Source organism: Erpetoichthys calabaricus, chromosome 7 (assembly GCF_900747795.2).
Source record: "Erpetoichthys calabaricus chromosome 7, fErpCal1.3, whole genome shotgun sequence".
Classification (NCBI taxonomy): domain Eukaryota; kingdom Metazoa; phylum Chordata; class Cladistia; order Polypteriformes; family Polypteridae; genus Erpetoichthys; species Erpetoichthys calabaricus.
The window spans coordinates 135,266,523-135,290,669 of NC_041400.2; positions in this window are offsets into that span (position 1 = coordinate 135,266,523).

Consider the following 24,147-nt stretch of genomic DNA (forward strand, 5'->3'; position numbering starts at 1 on the left):
ACCCTGACCCAGAAGGGAAAGGAACTGTGGACTGATTGGGCAGGAACACCTCTGGGTCAGGGTGTATAAAAGGATTGTGGGAAAGCCCAGACATGGAGCTGAGCTGGGAGGTTGGGTGGCGAAGTGTCTGGGCGAGGAGGATTGGTTTATTGTGAGAGTTTATTGTAGTTTATGAGTGTGGAGTGGAGGGTGCTTTGTGCACGTCAAGACAAAATAAAAAGAGTCTTGTACTTTTATCCAGTGTCTGGAGTGGTACCTGAGGATGTTAGAAGTGGCTCCATGCCTCTACTGCTACAATATATATATATATATGGGTGTGTCCTTATAATTTTCAGAAGCTTTTTGTTGATTTTCTTGTTTGTATTTGTAAATAACTTTATTTTTTTTACTTTTTAAAACTGGTATTCTCTTTGTAAAATGAAACTATCAAGATATTAACATATTTAATATTATGTTATACAAAATTTACATTCATTTACCTAATATCTATAGCAAACTTATAGGTTTTTTTAGTATCGTTTTCCAATGCTTGTGAAATTCATCTAAACAAATATTGTTAGTACCTACTCTCCATAAAAAATGCATATGGACACTAGAGTTCCAGAAGAAAGCCCTTGGAGATATATGGGGTTGGAACAAAGGTCCTTGTAGGTGTTGTATCTGTCTTCATACCTACCTAATTTATTTCAGGTTAACACTTTTCAGGACACATGTCAGCAATACTGGGTGCATGCTTAATAGGTTTATAGGGTCATTACTGTCACATGTACAGAGTATAATGAAATTCTTACTTGCATGTGCTAACCAACATGCAACATATCTCCACTCTCTGGCACCATGATTAGCGAGTATAACAAACTTAACAAAAACAAAATATGTAACAAAAACCATCAAAACTAATAATCACATGCTAAAAGTTTTGAAGAAACTAATAGAGACTTGAACAAATCTATACATGTGACGCCAGTTCTGGGGCCATGCTACCTAATAAAGAGCTAACACGTTGTAGCAATGAGTACCCTAAATGGTGGCAGCCAACAAAGCACTATTGCTGTAAATTCAAGCAGGAGTCATCCCTGGACATGGTGTTAATCTATCATATGGCACTCACTCATATGAGGTCAATTTAGACAATTTGATAATTACAATAGGTAATGCTGAAAAATACCCAAGGACCTAGATAAACATTCACAGTGATATTGAAAGAATGTCAAGAGGGATAAATATATGTTTTGTTTTTTTTCTGCTTTGAACAATACCATCTAATAAATACTATTTGAGCTCTTATTTAAAGTTTATTGTGTTTAGAAATTCCATAATTGTTGCCCAAACAATTTGTTTGTTTTATTTTCTTAAGGCTTAGTGAAGTTGTTTGTTTACTCTGCCCCCCCCCTTTAAATTGTGTCACCTGCAGTGAGACCTCCAGATTACACTCACTGTATACTTCGTATTCCTTTGCTTTTTTAAAGTATGATAGCTTATTGACTTGTGAAACACATACTGCATTCCATCTTTCAGTATCATTTTGTTATCTAAGAATGATAACATAAAAGATTATTTAAGAAAATGAGGTAGGCTTAGACAAAAATATACTTGTGTTATCTATTGTATATGGTATGAAAATTGTAGATGCAATAAATGAATGCACTAGTAATAAAACACAAAAGGGCAATGGCATGTTCCCTCAGATAAGTGCATGCTTGGAAAGCACATGCAGATGTTTTAAAATTGTTTTTAAATTGTCAGCAAGCTTCCACAGGTACTGTCTCTTCTGAAACTTCAAGAAAGAAGGTTTTACCCCTCCTGCCTTCCTATGTTTTACAAACATTTTGACACATTTAAAACATTAAACTTCCTTACAATGTATTAACATTATCAGTATTGTTCAGCATAAACTTTCCCTTCTGTAGATTCCGTTATTTCTTCTTGTTGCATCAGAGGCAGAATTGTTGTGGAACAAGATTGAGCTGCTGATAGAAAGCAAGTTACACGGTCTACTGGAGAGTGGAATGCATTCTGCACACGACTTATGACCAAGTATGCTGTGGCTTTGCATAATGAATGTTAAATGTCAATTCTGGAGCAACTGTCCCAGTAATTTTGGATTCTAAATAGACATAGTTTACACAGTAGTCATTAATATGAATGTATATTAAACATAGATGCTGACAGGATATATCATATACATCACAAACAGTATACACAAATAGCGAAAGGAGAAGCCCTCATATCAGTACTCTGTAGTCACCAGAGAAGGAAAAAACAACAACATGTATTTCTATAACACAATTTCAAACACAAGATGTACTGTAGCTCAAAGGGCTTTACAACATGTCAAACAAGTAGTTACATGCAAAAGAAAAATAAATTAAATTCACATAAGAATACTATTCAATAAATAGTATTCAAAAGATAAATAAGTAATGCACACGTATGGCCAGTTACATTTTTCCCCGGTTCTGCGTTGACATCATGGACCAGAAGGCGTGAGCTTATTCAGTGCGAGCAGGAGCACGCAGGTGGTCAGTTGCTTGTGCTACAACAAGCTTGACCTGGCGGGGATCAACGCACTTGTACTGTGCAAGGCATGTACGCAGTCCATTGAGAAAAGAAGATTGTTCATGGCTCACCTTGCAGAGGAACTTTGTTGTCACTTCTTATAAGAAAAGGCGATGGAAAAAGAAAAGGAGGATGCAACATCGACAAGCTTCTGTTCCAAGACAGCCACTTTCCCCAGGAAAGCAAACTCAGTCAGTGTCTGGTGCCCCTTCAATGTAATAGAAACCACAGCATAGAGAGAGGTGTGTACATTGTAACAGGTACACATGCCGTAAATGTAGGAAGGATGGTCCTTGGGTGTGTGGGGAACTGTTAACATTTGAATTTGATGACTGTATATACTGCAGAACTGACCTGGGAGACTGGGCAAGATCGGGGAAAAAAAAGAAACGTGGTCATTGATTACAACCGCAAGAAGGCATGCGAATGAATATGAATAATATGAATAATGTTGCATCAGTGCCACAATGTTTCCAAAATGTACTATACAGGTCATAAAATTAATTATTCCAAATTTCATATACACACACATTGTAATAATGGCTTAGTGATATGAATTACTATACACCCTGAGTTATCATTTAGCTGGCTTGACTGCATTTCCCCTACTTGAACAAGGCTGTCATCATTTACCAGCTTCTCCAAAATGTTGCATGTGGATGGGTCAGAGTGGTCATAAATGTACGCACATCAAGTTTCTTTTATAAATCCTGACTTTTACATGGAAAGTTGCGTACAGTGATCCCTCGCTATATCGCGCTTCGCCTTTCGCGGCTTCACTCCATCGCGGATTTTATATGTAAGCATATTTAAATATATATCGCGGATTTTTCGCTGCTTCGCAGGTTTCTGCGGACAATAGGTCTTTTAATTTCTGGTACATGCTTCCTCAGTTGGTTTGCCCAGTTGATTTCATACAAGGGACGCTATTGGCAGATGGCTGAGAAGCTATCCAGCTTACTTTCTCTCTCTCTCTCTCTCTCTCTTGCGCTGAGCTGCGCTGGGTGTGAGCAGGGGGGCTGTGTGCAGCTGCTTCGTGAAGTGACATGCTGCACGGAGCTTCGCATACTTAAAAGCTCAAAGGGCACGTATTGATTTTTTTTATCTGTCTCTCTCTCTCTCTCTCTCTCTCTCTCTATCTCTCTCTCTTCCTGCTCCTGACAGAGGGGGTGTGAGCTGCCGCCTTCAACAGCTTTGTACCGGAGGTGCTTCGCATACTTAAAAGCCCTATTGATTTTTTTTTTTTGACTGCTTGCTTTGCACTCCTTTGAAAAGGAAGATATGTTTGCATTCTTTTAATTGTGAGACAGAACTGTCATCTCTGTCTTGTCATGGAGCACAGTTTAAACTTTTGAAAAAGAGACAAATGTTTGTTTGCAGTGTTTGAATAACGTTCCTGTCTCTCTACAACCTCCTGTGTTTCTGCGCAAATCTGTGACCCAAGCATGACATTCTAAAAATAACCATATAAACATATGATTTCTACTTCGCGGATTTTCCTATTTCGCGGGTGGCTCTGGAACGCAACCCCCGCGATGGAGGAGGGATTACTGTACACACATTTCAAGACTCTTTTGTACATACGCAAGTTTTATAAATCTGACCCCTGGACCTTATACTCTACTCAAGAGGTTGCCATTTTTTCAATTCCTGGTATTACATGAATATAAGAACTCAAGGTGGGCAAAGAAACCATAGTACACAGTTAAAAGGGTCCTTGCATGGAGGCAGGTGTCTAGGTAACTCTGACTCCTATACGTGCACATATACACTGAAACAAACCACTGCAGATGTTCTCACATATTCAGTTCAAAGGAACCACCTGTCTGGAGTAAAATTGCATAATAGCTTGCATTTTTTATTAATAGAAATAGTGACATCATAATAAGTCAAAATAACAGACTCAGCTCACATAGACAGGTTTCAGACATACACTCATATCACTCTGCATGACGGACCTCAAAGTCTTTTGCTTTGCCTATGGGCTAGACGCATTACTACAAGACTCTAGCTGTAAGATCACTGATTCCTGACAGATTCATAAATAACATGTGCCACAGACCGTGAATCAGTCTGATGTAATGTAGAAACAACCACTTGAAACTGCACACAACTTTTAAAATAAGATTTAGCCATCATTCAACAAATATCAATACGCTGTCATTTTTGTGAAACACTTAAAACCAATGCACTTCCATTAAAAGACTGAAAGCTAATTATACTTGAAGCGAAGCTACATAAAATGTCAAATGTGCTTGTTCTGTGTTTATAAGTGTTGAGGCTAACTGACCTTTTTCTTTTCTATTTAAATGTACCTGAAGAAGCATTTTCTGCTGCAAATAGCAAGAATGTCACCAGTAGCAACATTTAACCTTTTACTAGACAATGTGATTTCCTGGATCAAGATCGACACCACAAACATTAATACCATCCACTGAAAAGAACAATACATCATATTGTTTTCATTCGGTTACATTCAGCAGTAAGGTATTTTGGACTTTTCTCCAGCCACTTCCCACAGCTCTTAATTTTCTGGACTCACTGGGTTACGTTTCAGAATAGCCCCATTTGAACTGCTTACATTCACTTTACCTGAACTTGCGGGGTTCCATCCATTTTTCTCTTGTAGTTTATATTGGATTATGTGGGTGTTTGTGGTTGCTTGTTGTTCATTTTGTTAATATTTATATGTCATGGTTAAGGCAAGGGAGGTCAGAGATTGGTTTGTGTTTTAATTGTTTTTCTTCGACTGCACATCATTACATTTGGCATCTGGGAATTCTTTTTTAATATTCACTTTACATTTTCAAAACCTTAATTTTAACTTGTTTAATTGTTTTTTCATTCATCAACTGGGAAATATATGTAAAGGTGGGTGAGACACTTAAAGGTAAGAACAGTTTGGTGTGGCCGAGTTCAGATTTCAATTTGCCATTCTCTGGGCATGAGTGCAGTTCTTAAATACTTGTACTCTGAATTAATCCAATTGACTTGTATTAGTCAAAAAGTAAAAAAAAATGTAATACTGCTTAACTAATGTACAGAAACTAGATGTTTTCTTTAATTAGTATCACACATGCCCCCAATCATGCAATCAGTCATTCAGCCTGTTTAAATTGAGAAATGTAGTCGCTCTGCTGTTTGGTATCACTGTATGTTCCACACTGAACATGGACCAGAAAAGACAAAGGAGAGAGTTGTCTGTGGAGATCAGAAAGAAAATTAGAGACAAGAATGTTAAAAGCAAACGCAATATGATCATATACAATCAGCTTGATATTCCCCCGACAACAGCTGCAAATATTATAAAGACATTTAAGGTCCATGGGACTGTAGCCAACCTTCCTGGATGTGGCCGCAAGATGACAATTGACCCCAGAATGGGCAGGAGGATAGTGAGGATGGTATATAAAAAGCCTAGGACAGCTTTTAAAAAGATACAAGATGAACTCCAAGGTCAAAGTCCATCAGTGTCTGACTGCAGTATCCAACCCTTTTTGAGTGACAGTGGGCTCAATAGATGAAAACCCAGGAGGTCTTCACTGTTGAAAGAAAAACATAAAATGCCAGACTGGAATTTGTTAGAATGCATATTGAGAAGCCACAATAATTCTGGGTGAATGCCATTTGGACAAATGAGACAAAATTTAAGCTTTATGGCAAGTCACATCAGCTCTGTGTCCACACACATAAAAATGAAGCTTTCATAAAAAAATAACAACTTATCTACTGTGAAACATGGAAGAGGCTTGGTTATGTTTTGGGACTGCTTTCTACATCTGGCACAGTGTGCCTTGCATCTATGCACGGAACAATGAAATCTCAAGACTATCAAGACATTTTGGAGTGAAACATACTGCCCAGTGTCAGAAAGCTTCATCTCAGTAGCAGGTCATGGATGCTCCAACAGGATAAACACACAACTAAAAGCACCCAATAGTGGCTAAGAACAAAACATTCAAATGGCCTTCTATGAGCCCTGATTTGAATCTTATCAGACATCTATAGAAAGAACTGAAACATGCAGTCTGGAGAAGACCCCCTTCAAATCTGACACAGCTGGAGCAGTTTGCTCAGGAAGAGTGGGTGAAATTACCTGTTGACAGGTGCAGAAGTCTCACAGAGAACTACAGGAACTGCTTGATGGCAGTGATTGCATCTAAAGGTAGTGTAACAAAATACAGTAATCCCTCCTCCATCGCGGGGGTTGCGTTCCAGAGCCACCCGCGAAATAAGAAAATCCGCGAAGTAGAAACCATATGTTTATATGGTTATTTTTATATTGTCATGCTTGGGTCACAGATTTGCGCAGAAACACAGGAGGTTGTAGAGAGACAGGAACGTTATTCAAACACTGCAAACAAACATTTGTCTCTTTTTCAAAAGTTTAAACTGTGTTCCATGACAAGACAGAGATGACAGTTCCGTCTCACAATTAAAAGAATGCAAACATATCTTCCTCTTCAAAGGAGTGCGTGTCAGGAGCAGTGACTGTCACAGAGATAGAGAGAAAAGCAAACAAATCAATAGGGCTGTTTGGCTTTTAAGTATGCGAAGCACCGCGGCACAAAGCTATTGAAGGCGGCAGCTCACACCCCCTCCGTCAGAAGCAGACAAAGAGAGAGAGAGAGAGAGACAGAGTTTGTTTTTCAAGCACAAATCAATACGTGCCCTTTGAGCTTTTAAGTATGCGAAGCACCGTGCAGCATGTCGTTTCAGGAAGCAGCTGCACAAAAGATAGCAACGTGAAGATAATCTTTCAGCATTTTTAGACGAGTGTCCGTATCGTCTAGGTGTGCGAACAGCCCCCCTGCTCAATCCCCCTACGTCAGGATCAGAGAAAGTCAGCGCAAGAGAAAGAGAAAAGTAAGCTGGGTAGCTTCTCAGCCATCTGCCAATAGCGTCCCTTGTATGAAATCAACTGGGCAAACCAACTGAGGAAGCATGTACCAGAAATTAAAAGACCCATTGTCCGCAGAAACCCGCGAAGCAGCGAAAAATTTGCGATATATATTTAAATATGCTTACATATAAAATCCGTGATGGAGTGAAGCCGCGAAAGGCGAAGCGCGATATAGCGAGGGATTACTGTATTAGGTTAAGAGTCCCATCATTTCTGTCCATGGTATTTTCATTTGCGTTATAAATAGTCTGTTGAATCAAAACTCAAAAGCAAAGTCTAATTTTTGTTAAATACATTAATGGGTGCCAATTAGTTATTTCAGAGACAATTGTGCGTTTGTTTGTTTTGTGGAGGGGTACCAACAAATCTGTCCTTGTCTTAATGGTCTTCATGCAAAAAGTATCAGTAGGTGACATTAATTTCAGAATGTTACTGCTACAATTAGCAACCAAAAATTGCTGCAACCACTTTTCTCCCCACTTGATTCATTTAGGCTGGATTTCGTCAACTATCAGATGATCCTCAAACTCTTGCTTCAAACTAATAGTACTAATAGCCCAAACACTCCAAAAATGTGCTCAGGCTACACACCATGTAAACATACCAGACAAGTGAGATCTTCTGATACTCACCTCCAAAATCTTTTTCTGCAACTCTTACCAAATATTCATCCAGCATATTCTTTGGACCATATTCTCTTCTTATGACTGTTTGCATAAAAACCTAAAATTAACATTAACATCCAGACTGAATACCCACCTGGTCTCTCTTGTTTTAATGGGTGATATGTTATAAACAGAGTTGTATAATTTTATATCACAACTGTCTTGGATAGGTGCATGTACAAGGTCCTCCAGGTGTCTACCATTAAGGAATATTTACTGGGTAAAAGGAAACTTTGAAAGAAAAGCATACAAATGAGTCATGTTTGTCTTTTGTTTAGTAGATATGGTACCATGCTATTTGTTCCTGTCCCACCTACAACAGCCACTTTAACTTAGCAAGGGAATGTGTAATAAAACAATAAAAGCCCTGGAAGAGAAACAAAGAAACCAATCAATCAATCAAAGCCATGCACATTGTTTATTTTTCAGAAAATAACAGAACACTCTCAAAACCACCTAATCCAGTTTAAGGTGACAGGGGGCGGGAGTCTATCTCAACTTCATCAGATGTAAAACACGAGCCAGCTCTAGACAGGGCACTAATCCATTAAAGTGCCACCCAACCCAGATTCAGAAATTAATCCAATGCACACATGTTTGGGGTGTAGCAGAAAACAGTATCCACAAAGAAATGAGCATAATGTACCACAGGGCGCAAGATTTAAAACCAACACACTGAATCTGGAAGACAGCAGTGCTAACCACTTCTCCACTTTTCCAGACCTTGTTTGAGAATTTATTGGGCACAGCAGTTGCAGTGGTTAGCAGTGGTGCCTCTTAGCTTCTGACGATTTGGTCACAATCGCAGACCGATTATTCCTGTGTCTAATTTCAACATTGTTCCCAAGTCTGTGTGGCTTCTTCTCTTGCTGCTCCTGTTTTCCTTTCTCCTTCTGGATGTGCAGGTTAGGTTTTATTGGTAATTTGAAAACTGTTTGGTATAAGTGAAGGTTGGCATAGGCAGCATTCGTAGTGAAATTCAATCAATATTCAGCCCATCACTGTGATCTGTATATTCAATTAGCTTTGCGCATATGCATAACCTGATTATAAATATTACTAGCTGACGCCCGCCATAGAATACGGCGGTGTAAGAATAGGAATGGAAAATGGTGAGAAAGGAATTCAGAAATCAAGAAGAAATAAATACTTCTTGAAAGATGCAGTGTGCATATAGAATTTCCGGCCAAGTGGGATTACATGTGAAAGTGATAAATAAATCAGGCTTTCTGAATTTATGTACTATTCCATGGCATCCTGATAGTTTTGTTGCATGTATCTTGGACTTCCTGGAAATGTGGACAGTAATATGATCATTTTGCCTACATGTACGTTGTTATTTTCAGTGTTTGCTTGCAGTGCGTCTGATAGATTACATCTATCTATTTTATTCCTCATTGCTAATCTGTACACGTAAAATTGGCATTGAGTAAGCCTTATTCGCTTGGCGGTTCTTTTATCGGGAACATGTTGTAAATCTATGTGCCAGCCAATGTCTCCGTAAGTGAATGAAAGTGGGTAAACCATAGGATCACAATTCATATTGAGCGTGGAAATCTGTTTACAGGAGTTTCCTATGGGATAGATGCAAATGTCCCTTTTGGCAGGCGGTTCGCCATCTTCTCCGACGAAAATTGCTGCAACATCAGTGTGACATGTCGGGGCATTGTATCGTTGTAAATCCTGCATAGGGTTTTCCTTGAAAACCATTCGTACAGATGCTATTGGATTGGACTGAACGATTTCATGCATGTGTTTATATGATTTAGCGAAGGGGTTGATGGTTTTGAGCATTGAATCTAGCTGGAGAAGTACATTTTCGCTGCATGCAGAGTTTGCTTTATTTTGTAAGCATACTTCAGTAGCTTGCGCTGTGTCAAAAACATACAACTGTCCATATCCTGGAGAGGTAGACGTGTTAGCGTATAGTGGAGAGATTTGGTGATAAATTTTCCCGTGTATTTTAAAACAGTATGGTCCGTGGCCAGGAGGTTGAGTTATCTGTGCACCCATGGAAGCAAACACTAGACAAGAGTTGTATTCTCAAATGTGTTCACGATCATTTTTAGCTTCTGATGTTTGCTGTGTAAGAAGCTGTTGTAAAGACACAGGTGACTCCTACAAGGGTGGTAAAGCTACTTTACCGTTGTGGCAGCACCTCGAGTACTTGTTGGATGTATTACACTCAGCAAGCCAGTATAGTGCATGACATGGAAGAGGACGAATAGGAATCGAGAAATGCCATGTCGGCTGTGTGTGGGCAGGACCATTTTTGAAGTGGAAGCAGGACGAACCAGAAGAGAAATATATATAAGAGATTATTTCATATGCCATACAGTGTATATTTTATTTTTACTTTTATTGTGTTACATTGATTGCTTTTCCTTTTTATCATACATACTTGGTCATTAATTTCACTGTTATGCTGTATCAGTTTGTGAGAAAGTATTTCCTGGGCTCAGAAAAATTGCTTGTTGTTAAACACAGATTGGTTTATTAATACCAAAACAACATTATTTTTAAAAGTTATAAAATGTCTTACTATATCCTGGCAATTTGGAGAACCCAGCAACTGCTGAAAAGCACATCAGAGAACAGAGAAAGACAGAAATGGACAGAAAGTGAGAGTGAGAGACAGAGAATGAGAGCGAACGTCCTAACCACCGCAGCTAGAGTCATTCTGATGAATTTCCAAATGAGGTTTCCCTGGCAGAGCCTGACATGGTACTGTAAGCTGAATGATTCTTTAGTGGAAGCTTAGTATAAAATTATTTTTTGTGTCATAACTGAATTTTTTGCTGCTGTTATTTTGCCACCATTATTTCTTTGAGGTTGGACTGTAACTTGAACTACCTTTTTTACCATTTAATCTGGTCCATTTGTTTAGTAATTCTCCATTCTGGGCACAGTTGGCATGTCTTGAAATGAACTGGGACGCTTTTAAATGGATAGATTCAGAATATTGTAAACTAAAAGAGAATGATGAGACAATACAGGATGGTAAAAGTAAATTGTTGAGTATCTGTCCAGCATGGACTAGACTAACATGGCTATTTTACAAATCTATCTTTGTTCAATTTTTGGTTTAACAGTTTAACTCAATTAAAAATGAACACTCTTTTCACTAAATACTTGCATTGGTATCAAAAAATGAAACAAAATGTCATCATTCATGTTTTGTCTTCTCTCCTTTTCCTTCTTCCTTAATTCTTAGTGAGTTTCTAACAAGCAGTGTTCCATACACGAATCTCATAAAGACCTTAATTCTTATCTTTTGCCTACTCTCCTGCTCTCGCTAACATTTTAAGTAAAAGACTAAATACTGTATATCAAGTACATTTTAGATAAAAGGCATTGGTTGTCATAATGAGTGAAGGCAATTGCTGCCACGAGGCATACTGTAGCTCTGTTACTTACATGTTTGTAGTAGCATATAACAGACGATTATATCTCTGAGGCCTTGCTTTCTCGATAATCATGTAGCTTATTGCAATTTTCATGTACTAACTTAGATGTTGACATTAAAGTTAAAGAATAAATTACATAAAACTGCACCAAGTGAAGGCAGTGCTTTTAGGGAGATTTTCAGAATAAAAATTTATTACAACCATTTCATTGATATAATTCTTATTACTGAAAATTATTATTAATGAATCTTTATGCTTCTTCTGGCTCACCATGACCTTCAACAGAATAAGTAGTTATAAAAATAGATTGGCAATAATTGAATTTGAAATGGATTTCTGCATACAGTATTACATTTTTACCACTTGTCAAATGTGATTTCTCTGTTTAATTTTTACATTCCTTTTGGTCATTAAATGTAAAGTGTATCTTGGACCATGCAATCATTTTAAAGATAAATATCACATCTTCAGTTCGACTCAGGCAGCATTCCTCATAACCTTCTTTTTAATGTGCTCTAGAAAGAATTTTCTCATGTTTTGAAGTCTGGTGCTTGTTTAATGAAAACTTTATTTTTAATGTGTGTACGCTTGCTGTGAGTTACATAGAAGTGTTTTAAAAATGATGATACCTGGGAAGATCCATGCATCCATCCATCTAGTATCTGTACCTACTTTGTTCAATGGCACAAGGCAGGTACAATCCCTGGATCAGATAACAGTTGAACTCCGGCCCACTCACACACACTTATACTGTATTAACTCTTAGAATTGCTAGTTTAATATACACACACATCTTTGGGAGGTGTGAAGAAAATTAGAGCATCCTTATAAAAATGTAACATTTGTGGCCTACTGCATCGATTACAAGCAGTTTAAAAAGAGCAATAGAGATGTTAGACTTACACTTGACAGATTATTGACATTAGTCATTACCCCTAAGTAGATTCTTCTTTTTGGAGTTGTGGGAGGCTTATCTAACTCAAGTCAAGTGACAAAAGCGTGCAATCCAAGTGGCTGTCCAGTGGAGCTCTTGAATTGGAGAGCTGCAGAGGTCTGAAGCCCCACACCCCTCCTCTCTTCGGCCCTTTGATCACGGGCCTCACACATAGTGCGTGATGTGCGTTTAAGAAGGGGTAGCTGTGATTGACATGACCACAAAGCACCATATTGTAGTATTGGAAAATCAAACATACAAGTTCAATAATGCTATAGGTGACCGTCAGGATTCACATCCATGAACCCAGCATTGCTATATAATCAGCTTATCCTTTACACAAAAGAGTAAATGAATTGAACTAGAACCTAAAAATTAAGTATTTCTGCTTAAAGTTGCATGCCAAGAATTTGACAAAGTCAATATCTGAATTTATTTAATTTTGGAGAAAGAGTCAAGGGAGCAGACAGACGATTTTGTGTACTCTATGGAAGTTGGATCAGAGATTTGAAGTTTATTTGAGTACCTTATCTGGATCTGGACATTTTGTCTAAAATGTAGAAAATGCCACATGTTCAAATGAAAAGTTACCAGTTTAAGATGCCACATATTCAAATGAAGAGTTACCAGTTTAAGTCATATAGAATTACATGCATGCACCTGCTGTGTTGTGGGAGCTCATCTGATGGAAGTATAATTCATAAAGTGCATATTTGGTCGCTGACCACCTGTGACCTGTTAATCACATAAAATAAGATTGTCGTTTATTAAGCTGTTTCTAGAGGAGTGCAGATTCACTCATTTTACATGTTGGATGTTATTCTTGCAGAATAAACTATGACTTTATTTTGACAAAAAGGCTGCATATTTGAAGAGTATACAGTTCATTGATAAAATAGTTTTGAGAGTTACATTTGATTGGAGTATATTTTTGGGTGCTGAATTCAAAAATGAAAACCATTCTTCTCCATCATTTATGATTATTGTTTTAAAAAAACTATTTTGAATCTGTCAATTCTAGTTTTTTTTTATTGTTTTTGCAGTATAATTAAAAATCAACATTTTATTTTAATGACTAGCCACACTACCTGTCGAAGAAAGTGCCAGGAATGTTAGAATGTCAGGATGATAGTAGAATAATGTTACATGTTTCATATAGACGCACCAGAACAAATGTACAAATGTCAGGCCACCAAGCAAAGATTAAGATCAAAAAAATGAATAAGTGCCAACAACTAGAGATGTTATATGTAAGTCGATAGATAAGTATTATTGCTTTCTTTACATATATGTTTAAAAACATTAGATTGACAAAATATTTTCATGTTAAATGGATTTAGAACAATATTGTATACATGAAAAAATGTAAGCTTTGCCCCCTGCTCGCTTCGCTCACCCACCCCCTTCCGGGGGGCGTGCTACGCGCCAGCCACTTCGCATCTCTGTCTCTCATGCTATGAAGACGGGGGATGAACGCATGCTAAGGAGATGTGGTCACTCCTCCGAAACCCCCTCTTAAACAGTGATACAATGGGAAACAAATACATTTTTTTTACCTCCTCTATGCTCGATCAATTAGCTTGCTGCTGCTGCTGCTGCTGCTTGTGTCATGCTCCGTGATCTGCATGTCACGCTGTGTTTCGAACATTTAAAAGCCTGTACAGCAGCTGTTTTCCTTGTCTTGCGGGAGGTTAAAAGTGTCTCCAAGAAAATCACGTCCCGACCCAAGATTTTTTAATATAATAGAGAGATATGACGTGATGGAAACATTCTAATTATGTTTTTTATTGTGTTCATTAATACAAATAAAAGTAACTGTTTAAAATATTAATTATTTTTTATTAATTTAATTTTGCAGACCTGTGCAATTATTCAAAACTATTTTTAACAAAAAAGGTAAACAATGAAAAATTCCTAAACACATTTAAACCAATCCTGGGTGGTAGAGCAGCCAGATAAACAACACTGGAGATAAGGTGGGGTCTCCAGCCTCGGATGGGTGTCAGTCCATCACACGACCCCCTTGTGCACTTACCTACAGTTGTATGGCCGATTTACAAGCTGACAATTGACCTGATGCACACATTCACATACTCCAGCAGCAGCTTACTGATACCAAAAACAATATTAAATTAAAGAGTAATAAAAATGCAGGTAAAAACAGACAATAACTTTGAATAATGTTAACGTTTACCCCCCCCCCCGGGTGGAATTGAAGAGTCGCATAGTTTGGGGGAGGAACGATGAGGGCAAAAGAAAACTTGAATACCCCAAGAAAACCCTCACAGACACAAGGAGATTTGAGAATGTGCAGGCTCCACAAAGAGGGTGAGTGGGCACAGAATTAGGACTCAGGATATGAATACCATGAGGCACAAACATTTTTCACTCTGCCACCAAGCTCTTGTTTTGTTTTTTCTTTTTTTTTTAAAATAAATTAAACATAAAATTACATTATGAAAAATATATTCACCTTGCTAAAAGTGGTGTAAAAATGCTAAAAATGAAACATTCTTAAATGGGGAAATAATACTGTTTAAACATTTTACATTATAAAAACCTAGTATGGAATCCAAACAAGACACATTGTATTTTCTTTTTCTTTTTTTTCAATTTTATTGATTTTATTGTAATCATTCCATACAAATAGATCAATTTTTACAAAATATAGGATTGAAAACAAATCAACCCCCGCCCCAGAGAAAGAGAGCATGGCCAACGGAGTAAAACTTAAAGCTAGTCAAAATAAATAAATTTATGAGTTTAATAGGTGGATAAAGATTAATGGAGAAGAAAAAGAAATGGGAAGAGAATCTGCTTCCTCAGTGCTTTAAGAGCTTATTCTAAAATGTTATTGATTAGATCATGCCAGGTTTTGAAAAAGTTCTGCACAGATCCTCTAAGTGAGAATTAGATTTTTTCCCATTTCAAATAATATAAAACATCAGCCAAAGGACAGTTAGGATTCTTCCAGTTTAGCAAAATAAGTCTGCGTGCCACTAGTGTAGATTAAGGAAATCACAGTTTGTTTGTCCTTCTCCACTTTAATCCCATCTAGAAGAACACCAGAAACACCTGTTAATGAGTTAGGAGGGATTGGGACACCAAGGCTGTCTGAAAGGCACTTCAAAATTTTGGTCCAGAATGATGTTAATTTGGTGCAGGCCCAAAATATGTGACCCAGTAAGGATGGAACTTGATTGCAGCGTTCGCAGGTTGGATCTTGCCCTGGAAACATATAGGACAGTTTTAAGCAAAACAGATGTGCTTGATATATAATATTCAGTTGAATAATTGTATGCGTTGCGCATATGGAGCTCGAGTGAATTCTCTGCATTACTACTTTCCACTCCTATTCTGAGATGTTGAGTGAGAGATCCTTTTCCCATTGTACTCTTGGATCTTTGAAAGGGAGGGACTGCAAAATAATTTTATATATTGCAGAAATGCTGTCTGAGTCCTCGAAACTGAGCAATATTTTTTCCAGCACAGAGGAAGGTGGGAGATGAGGAAAATCAGGCAGGTTATGTTTAACAAAGTTTCTAAGTATTTCTTAGTGTAAACATTCAAGTTATTATAAGGAAAAGGGATATTTTCTTCAAAATATGGTATTAAAGTTAACTTGAATGTACTGCAATATGACACGATAAACTAAGAACAGTATAACTTCACAGCTATCCACTGATTGCCTGAGTACCTTTTATACTATACACTAATAAATATTTGAATTATAATCACAATAAAAGATTAACTTTTTAAACAAAGGACCTTTTAAAAATGCCAAGTTTTTGTCACAATGCAGACCCTTCAGGTTTTCTTCACCTGTGTGATTAGTCACTCTCTGACTTAATAACAGATTTCCCTCATGATCTGTTTGAAAGGATGACTACTTAGAAAGTGTTTAAATCTGTCATGTTTTGGTAACTATTTTTTACAGATGTCAGCAACAAAGAAAGCTTTGAAACATCAGATGATACATCTACGTCAAATTCCAGCATTTTTTTAATCTTCTTTCTGGGAAGTTATTAATTTCTGTAAATTTTAGTAAAATGTCTAAAATCTCACTCCAGTATGTGGTTAATTAAGACATCTGAACTGTAGTCTCTGCATTTTTACTCTGCATCTACCTTCCACTAAATATAGTAAGCTTCATGTAAACCTTTGATTCATGGTGACTAAGTGGGTCAAAGTCCACACTGTACTGATAATGTTCACATTACCTAATTCAAATGAGATCATGCTTAGTATGACACTTTCTAAATGGCTGATAACAAAGAGGAAAGTAACATAAATTAAAAAATGTCTAAATTTAAAACAAAACAATAACCTATGGATGATAACAATGAGGAATGTAAAATCAATTAAAATTATGTTAGATAAAAAATTTCAATGACTGTAATTTTTGATTAAGACTATGAATGAAGGTAGGGGATGTGAAAAGGACTTAAAAAGGTCCAGCTACTGTGGCAAAGGTGGGTACAAAAATAATTTCAACAAGCAATATGCTACAAAGGCACACACTCTGTGAAAATGATGTTACCTTGTATCTGTAGTGTAAAAGGAAACACAACAACGTGAAAGGGTTGGGTCACCATCCTGGTAACCCTGTATAAGTTTAGGTTTGCACAAAACAAGAAGCTCGCAAAAAGTTGTAGAAAAGTCTATTCAGATGTACGTTCAAAACAGAATTAACTCAAAGAACTGCTAGTCATATGGCTTCCAGGCAGGAAGGGGAGGGTCCAGGAGGGTGGATAACAGAAGTGACATCACAGGTGGAATAACTGTCAAGTCTTCTGTTCTGTAGAGGGAGGAAGAGAGAGAGAAGGCATAAGCAAACAGTGCCAACTCCTGGTTTGGTGGGTAACTACCATTACCAGATTCCTTAAGCTGTCTCCAAGTGCACATGCGTGATAGTAGCTAGTAACCACACACTTCAGCCTATAACAAACTGGTGATGTAAGGTCTCTTAAGCAACAGAGCAATGGTATTTATCTTGACGGGTCTTGTTCAGAAAGCAGACGCCACTTGAGATGGCCTTCCCCTTGCCCAAACACTAATCTTAAGGTCAATAAAATAGGTCTCTGATGTTAAGTCACTATTTTAGGGGTAAAATGATAACAGAGACTCATTGGGCTGCGGGGAAGGGGGCGGGGCCCTCCTCATTCAAGCGTCTGCCTAGGAGTGTAACCTTAACTCTGCTTAGTTAGCAAACAAGAGAAACACTTAATGGATTTATATCTTTTTTTTATAATTTGCTTAAACATTCCAGTTTATATTGCAACTTCTCTCATTGTGGTAAGAATCATAGTTTGCTTACTGGGGCAATATATTCGCGCTAATCCGAGATAGAGGCTGCTGGGGGGGAAGAGGGGAATGCAGAGTAATCAGAGGGGACAAGACAAGACAAATCGCTTCAAATACTGCAACTTTCCCTTATAAAAAGCAGGAAGCCATTAAGACCTTACCCCACCCAATAACGCAATTTTCAGCAGTCCGGTATAAACATGCGACTAACAAACCACACAATCAGTTCACTTCTGGCAGCTGCAGAAAAAGTAAAGCCCCAAACCAGGCTGAAGATAGGCCCTATCCTGAAAACTAGAAAACAGGCAATACTGTAGTGTCCAAGAAGGCCCAATTTTCTACATGCATTATAAAAAAGAGGCCAGCTCTCATAACTAATACTTGCAGAACTGTTTATCATCTTTGTCAATGTTTCTATTAAATGCATCCTATTGCTTAGAAGTTTTAAAACCTACTGAGAGAATTCTTGTTCTCGTTGTTTGATCATTCCCATTAGTGTTGTTTTCTAGGCTATATACCCTTCTGACCAGCAGGAGTAAATCAGAAGAAGGTCAGAGGTGAGCACTTCAAGGCTTTTGTTTTCCATTTTCTCTCAGGTTACATCTCGTCCTCTGTCTGTCACCCTTTTTGGGGCTACATTATTTACTGTTCTCCTTGCATGTGTGTATCTGTCTCACCTGTGCTAATACCCCTCATTGTTACCCTTCTGGGGCAGACAGTACATTCACAGAGCCAAGCAGCCCCTGGTTTTGCCTTTATTGTCCACTGCCAATGTCTCATGGTTCTAGGTGATCCTTTCATTACTCACAAACACTTTCTGACTGAATAACCCACCAGACAATAAAATTCCATATTTGTTGAGTATGTGAGCAATTCGTAAGCGCATCACAAACAGCTGAGATGCCTAATTTGAAACCCAGATCATATTTAGGCAGGACTAGAAGGCAGCTGTCTGCACCCCTTTACAGGCTGGTTGGGGATGAGATGTCTGAGTGGCAGAAGCCCATCCAGCAAGGAAGAGGAGTACAATCTTTAAATCAGAGCTCCAGGCATTAGTGCTTACCTGCATCGGTCATTACCTCAGTGATGATGAAGAATGTGACAACAATTGCAGTGATACCAATAGCATTTAGGTTGGAAGCAGAATGCGGGTAGCTACATCTTTGTCCCAGTTTGTGTTTACTGTTTTGTTGTTTCCAATTGCCCATTAAAATGGCAAAGTGAACTAATCAGTTTTGTTAGGCTCTGAGGGTATGGTGTGATTCTAAATTGATGTTGAAATAAACACAGATAATATCGGCAGAGTTTCTTTGCAACCTTTTCATAAAGCTTTCTACTCAGTTGGTTGAGCTGCCTGTGGGACATCCTGAGACTTTGTGGGATCCCCTCAAGGTTGCTGGATATCATGGCCAACCTGTACTCTGGTATTGTGTGTACTGTGCAAAGTGGAGGCAGAACCTTTGTGTTTTTCCCAGTTGATTCTGGTGATCGTCAGGTGTGTGTTCTTGCTTCTACTCTGTTCATTGCTTGCATGGACTGGATGTTGGGCAGGGTCGTGGGGTCCAGCGGCTGTGGGGCATCTTTTGGCGAAGAAAGATTCAGATATTGACTTTGCGGATGATGCTTTGATCGGGGCTCTCAAGAGACTGAGCGAGGAGTCTGAGTGTCTGGGCTTGTGAGTGTCCTGGATAAAAACCAAGATCCAGGCCTTTAATGACCTCTTGGGCACAGCCATCAGCAGTGTGTCTGTATTCAGAGAGAAAGACCTTGGCAGTGACATTCATGTCTCTGGTGACTCTCCCTATGCAGTCAGTAGACAGATTGGGAGAGAATGGGGGGGGGGGGGGGGGGGGTATCATGAGGTTGCTGAAAAGGGGTGTGTGGCGCTCCCGATATCTATCCAAAAGGATGAAGGTCCAAGTTTTTAGAGTCCTGGTACTTCCTGTCTTGCTATATGGTTATGAGGCTTGGACGCTATCCAGTGACCTGAGAAAAAGACTGGACTCCTTTGCTACTGTGTCTCTTCGGAGAATCCTTTGGTACCGCTGGTTTAACTTTGTGTTCCATGAGCGGTTGCTCGTGGAGTCTCAAATGAGGCACATTACCTGCATTGTGTGTGAGTGTCAGTTACGGTACTACAGCCATTTGGCGCAATTCCCAGAGGGTGATCCGGCTTACAGGATCCTCATTGTTGAGGACCCAAATGGCTGGACCAGGCCAAGGGGACGCCCTTGTAACACCTGGCTGCGGCAGATAGAGGGTTATTTCCAGAGGGTAGGACTGGACCGCATGTCTGCCTGGGGAGTTGCCAGGATCCTGAGCTGTTTCATTGTGTGGTGGGTGCAGCAATGTACTGTACCAGTGCATGTTTCCCAACCTGACCAGATATTGGGGTGAATATGTGGCAGTGCTATAGAGAGGACTTCAGTTGTCAGCAGGAGAGTGCGGGGCCAACATGAGGAGACCTTTGTCAATGTACTGAGGGTGAGAGGGAACAGTCAGAACAGAGCTGCAGAAATTTTTCACACACTATGTCTAAATGAGTATGTATTACAAACAGTGGTTGTTCTTGCAGAATGCATATTCATATATGATGTGGCCTGTCTACTTAAGATTGGCATATCCTAAGTGATAGTATTCTCCATAGTCAGTATTAGAGCCAGTGTTTATTCCCTGGTTTATGTTTATTTTCCTTTTATCATTGTTTGATGTGCTTTTGTTAATTTAATAATGTTTATGTATTGTTTCATATTTATGTCCTTTTTCTTTAAATGTTCTCCATTCCTTGTGTTTTGTGGGTAAAACCACAGGCCAGGGGACCACCATGACATTACTGCTGCTGAATTCCCTCGCTGCCTTTATATTGAGGTCAGAGAGAGGGCCACCCCATTGAATCATTGAGTGTTGCTAGAAGGTAACACACATGACTTCCACTCGCCTTCTGGGTTCATCAGTGGCAACCACTACCACTCTGGGATACGAGAAGGCACCACCACTGATAGTATCATCTCTTCTTTTTTTCACAGAGATCAGAAACAGCCCAATGAGGGCAAATGACTTTTCCCCTTCCGGTACAGCCGCTATAAAGTCAAGACATTCCCGGCAGGGGCCATCTCATTCCAGAGAGAATAGACCACAAAATGGAGAACCTCCGTCCCTGACACCACCCCGGGAATACAGACCACTCTCCAGAGCACTGAACCACCCTGAGTAGACCATACTTTTTGTTTTCTGTTTTACTCATACTCACCATCAAGCACCTGTTTATTTTGGGATTCTGCAATTATTTGGACGTTGTGTTCCCTCTAAGTATTTAATAAGTATATATATTTTTATGTTCTGTTTGTGGATTATTTCCTTTTGTTTCCAAGATTTTTGTTTCTGAATTAAGTGTTGGGATTTATTAGCTTCAGATTGCACATTTTTTGACTATTTTCTAATTTTGTGTTAATAAATTATCAATTTATTAAGATCCTTGGTGTGGATTGTCTGTACGAGCCAAAGGTTTATGGTTTTCCTCTCCTTTGTAAGGCATTTTTGATATATTTTAGGGACTTTCTTTACATTTTAAATTTTCAAAGCCAGCTTCACATTTTGGAGTCAGCTTAGGCTGCAGCCTGCAGGTAGTAGGAGTGGGCTGGCTGCCTGGAGTGTAGCTTTATATCGGCAGGCTGGTGAAGGTCCAGGCCTTCTTTATAGCTCTTTTTGGGGGCCTCACAACCCTTTTTCCATGTTTGTTACACCTATACAACACATAGTACCAGAGAAGGATTTCAGTGTTCAGCCAACATTGAAACATCATCAGGATCCATGATTATCACAAGGTTTTTACACACTGATTAAATAAATGAGATGATGAGATGACATTAAATATTGAAAAAGGGTTCAATGCACAGTAAATGGACTTTACTGGAGTGCTTAGTGTTTACACAAGTCGATTACTGTTAGGTTCACTTGTTTCCCAAGCCTTATCTCCTACATGTCACAGCTCGTCTTTACCTGTTACTCTGGCAGACATAAGAAAAGGTCACTGATCACTGAGTTATTACAAGCTTTAAAATGTTAAAGTTGTGTATTTCCATCTACTCCTCTTCCACCTGTGTTGTTTTTGTTAAGTATAAAGCAAAAGCAGGTTAACCGAAATACTGTAACATTCATTTTCAAGGTAAGCTTCATACTGCGAGCCATGTTTTCATTATCAGAAATGATGCTTACTGATTACATTTAAATTACTATGTAGTTTTTAAAGGCTCACTTCAACACCTGCCAATGTAGTTTAAAGGAAAGAAAGAAGTCCATTAACAGCCGTGCTTGTCTCCATCTGTCAAAAAGCTTGATTATAGGGCTTGGTGCTCTGGTCAGGTTTCCGGCTGCTTTCAGAAACGTCAAATCAATACCAGGTGTTCCTTTCATTAAAGCTAGCATTCAAAAGAGAGGAATGTTTCCCCACAGATTAAAATTGTAAAATGACAAATCACCTGTTTATAAAACGGTGCACTGTACACTAAAAAATTGAGCTAAGCAGGAAATTTCACAAAAGGGTTGACCAAAAAAATTGTTTTGGGATGATTCTGCAGACTCCAGGAATAGATGGCCAGCCAAATGCCCACAGAGAGTATCTGCTGAACTTCTAAAGCAGAAAGGAATAATGTTTGCCCTGGAACAGCACCCCTTAGCCATTGCTTCCAATAATGGTGCTGTCCATGAAGAGTATGAATTTCTTGCCTTTTCTGGTTTCTGGAGTGGCCACTCTCTCATTGTTGCTGTTTTTTTATTTCTTGCTCACTTCCCCATCTTGTCTTGAGGACTTCTAATAAATAAACATTTTAAAATAATCCTCATCATAATCCAGAGTTGCATCAAACAGGTTAAGAAAATGGATGAATGGGCAATGATTGGAACCCTATCCATGCTTGTTTATGTCATGGCAGAGGTCACCGCAACCTGATTTTTCTCAAGAAGGCACACAGAGTCTCAGATAGGCAGCAGAATCAAGCTTTTACTGCGTGATGCATACACGGGCTCAAATCAAGTGAAATGCGCGCTCAAGGATGGGATGGTGGAGTGCACTGACCTTTTTTCTCACTTTCCTGCAGACCGTTCACGGGATATTTCGCCTGGCCCTGATGAACATCACTTCCGGTTTCTGGACCCTTGGATGATGTCACTTCCAGTGAAGAACCCATGACCGAAGAGACACCTTTTGATGATGTCACGTCCGGGTCTGAACCTATTGAAAAGGACCCTTCCGCTTCTGCCCTCAATGACTTCACTTCCTTTTCTGGCCTTTAAAGCCACCATACTTGACTAACAAAATCAGTTCAGTTCTGTTCTGAGCACATCTGTGCTAGCAATTTACCCATTTGCAGCCAGGGAATATTATACAGGTGGCTGCCCCAAACCTTTTTATGACTCTTGTGTCTGCTTTTTGTGACAATACATATTAATCAGCAGTAAGATAAACATATCCCTCTATATTTCTTGCCATATTCTCTGTATTTTGCATGGGTTACAAAAGATGCTAGCCCAAAAACACTCACAAAAATCCTAAAACAGATGGCAAAGATGAAACGCTTCAACACTAAAGAACAAAAACCCATAGCTTGGCTTTTAATGTTGGTTTAACTTCAACATACAAGCAGCTGTGCACTTATGAAGCACATAATTATAATCATCATCACAACAACAGTCCATGGCACAATGGCAATATGGACAGGTTTTTTGTATTCTGACAGGTTTTTCCTTTTGGCTCTTCAGCTATTCCAAGGTCACTTAGGCGGTAAAGAGGTAATAAAGGCTTGATGATTTGAATACTTTCAATGAGACAGCACTCAAACATTAACTCATAACGAAACAATAAACAACAAAAACATGGTATTGTCACTTCCTGTTTTTTCTTTGTCATCTTATAACACTTGCCCAAAACGTAATACAATTCTATAGATGCCTCTTCAATTGAGTCCTAATAGAAGGGATCATGGCAAATGTGTCACACTTTAAGTCTTAGTGCAAGAAATTTACTTGGCCTGGCACCCAATGTATAATAATGAGTCTTAGTGTGGTAAATTGGAAAACCTGCTCTCTGAGTCAACAGGGCATTGAGCTCAGTTCTAACCTTTAAAAATCCCTAGCTCATTAACCTTATCAACCAACAGGGGGTAGGTTCAATTCCAATAACGAATGTTTTGTATTGCAAATTAGAGATTACCTGACATTTAACATGGGATTGGAAAAACGAGTATTATAATAGTGAAGTCCCAGATCATCTACTGACACCTGGTGAAAACCCAGAAATTCAATTATATGTTTCCAAAGCAGCTCACAAAAAGCTTAGTTATTTAAAAGAGACTTGTTGAATTGTCAGTGAGGAACATG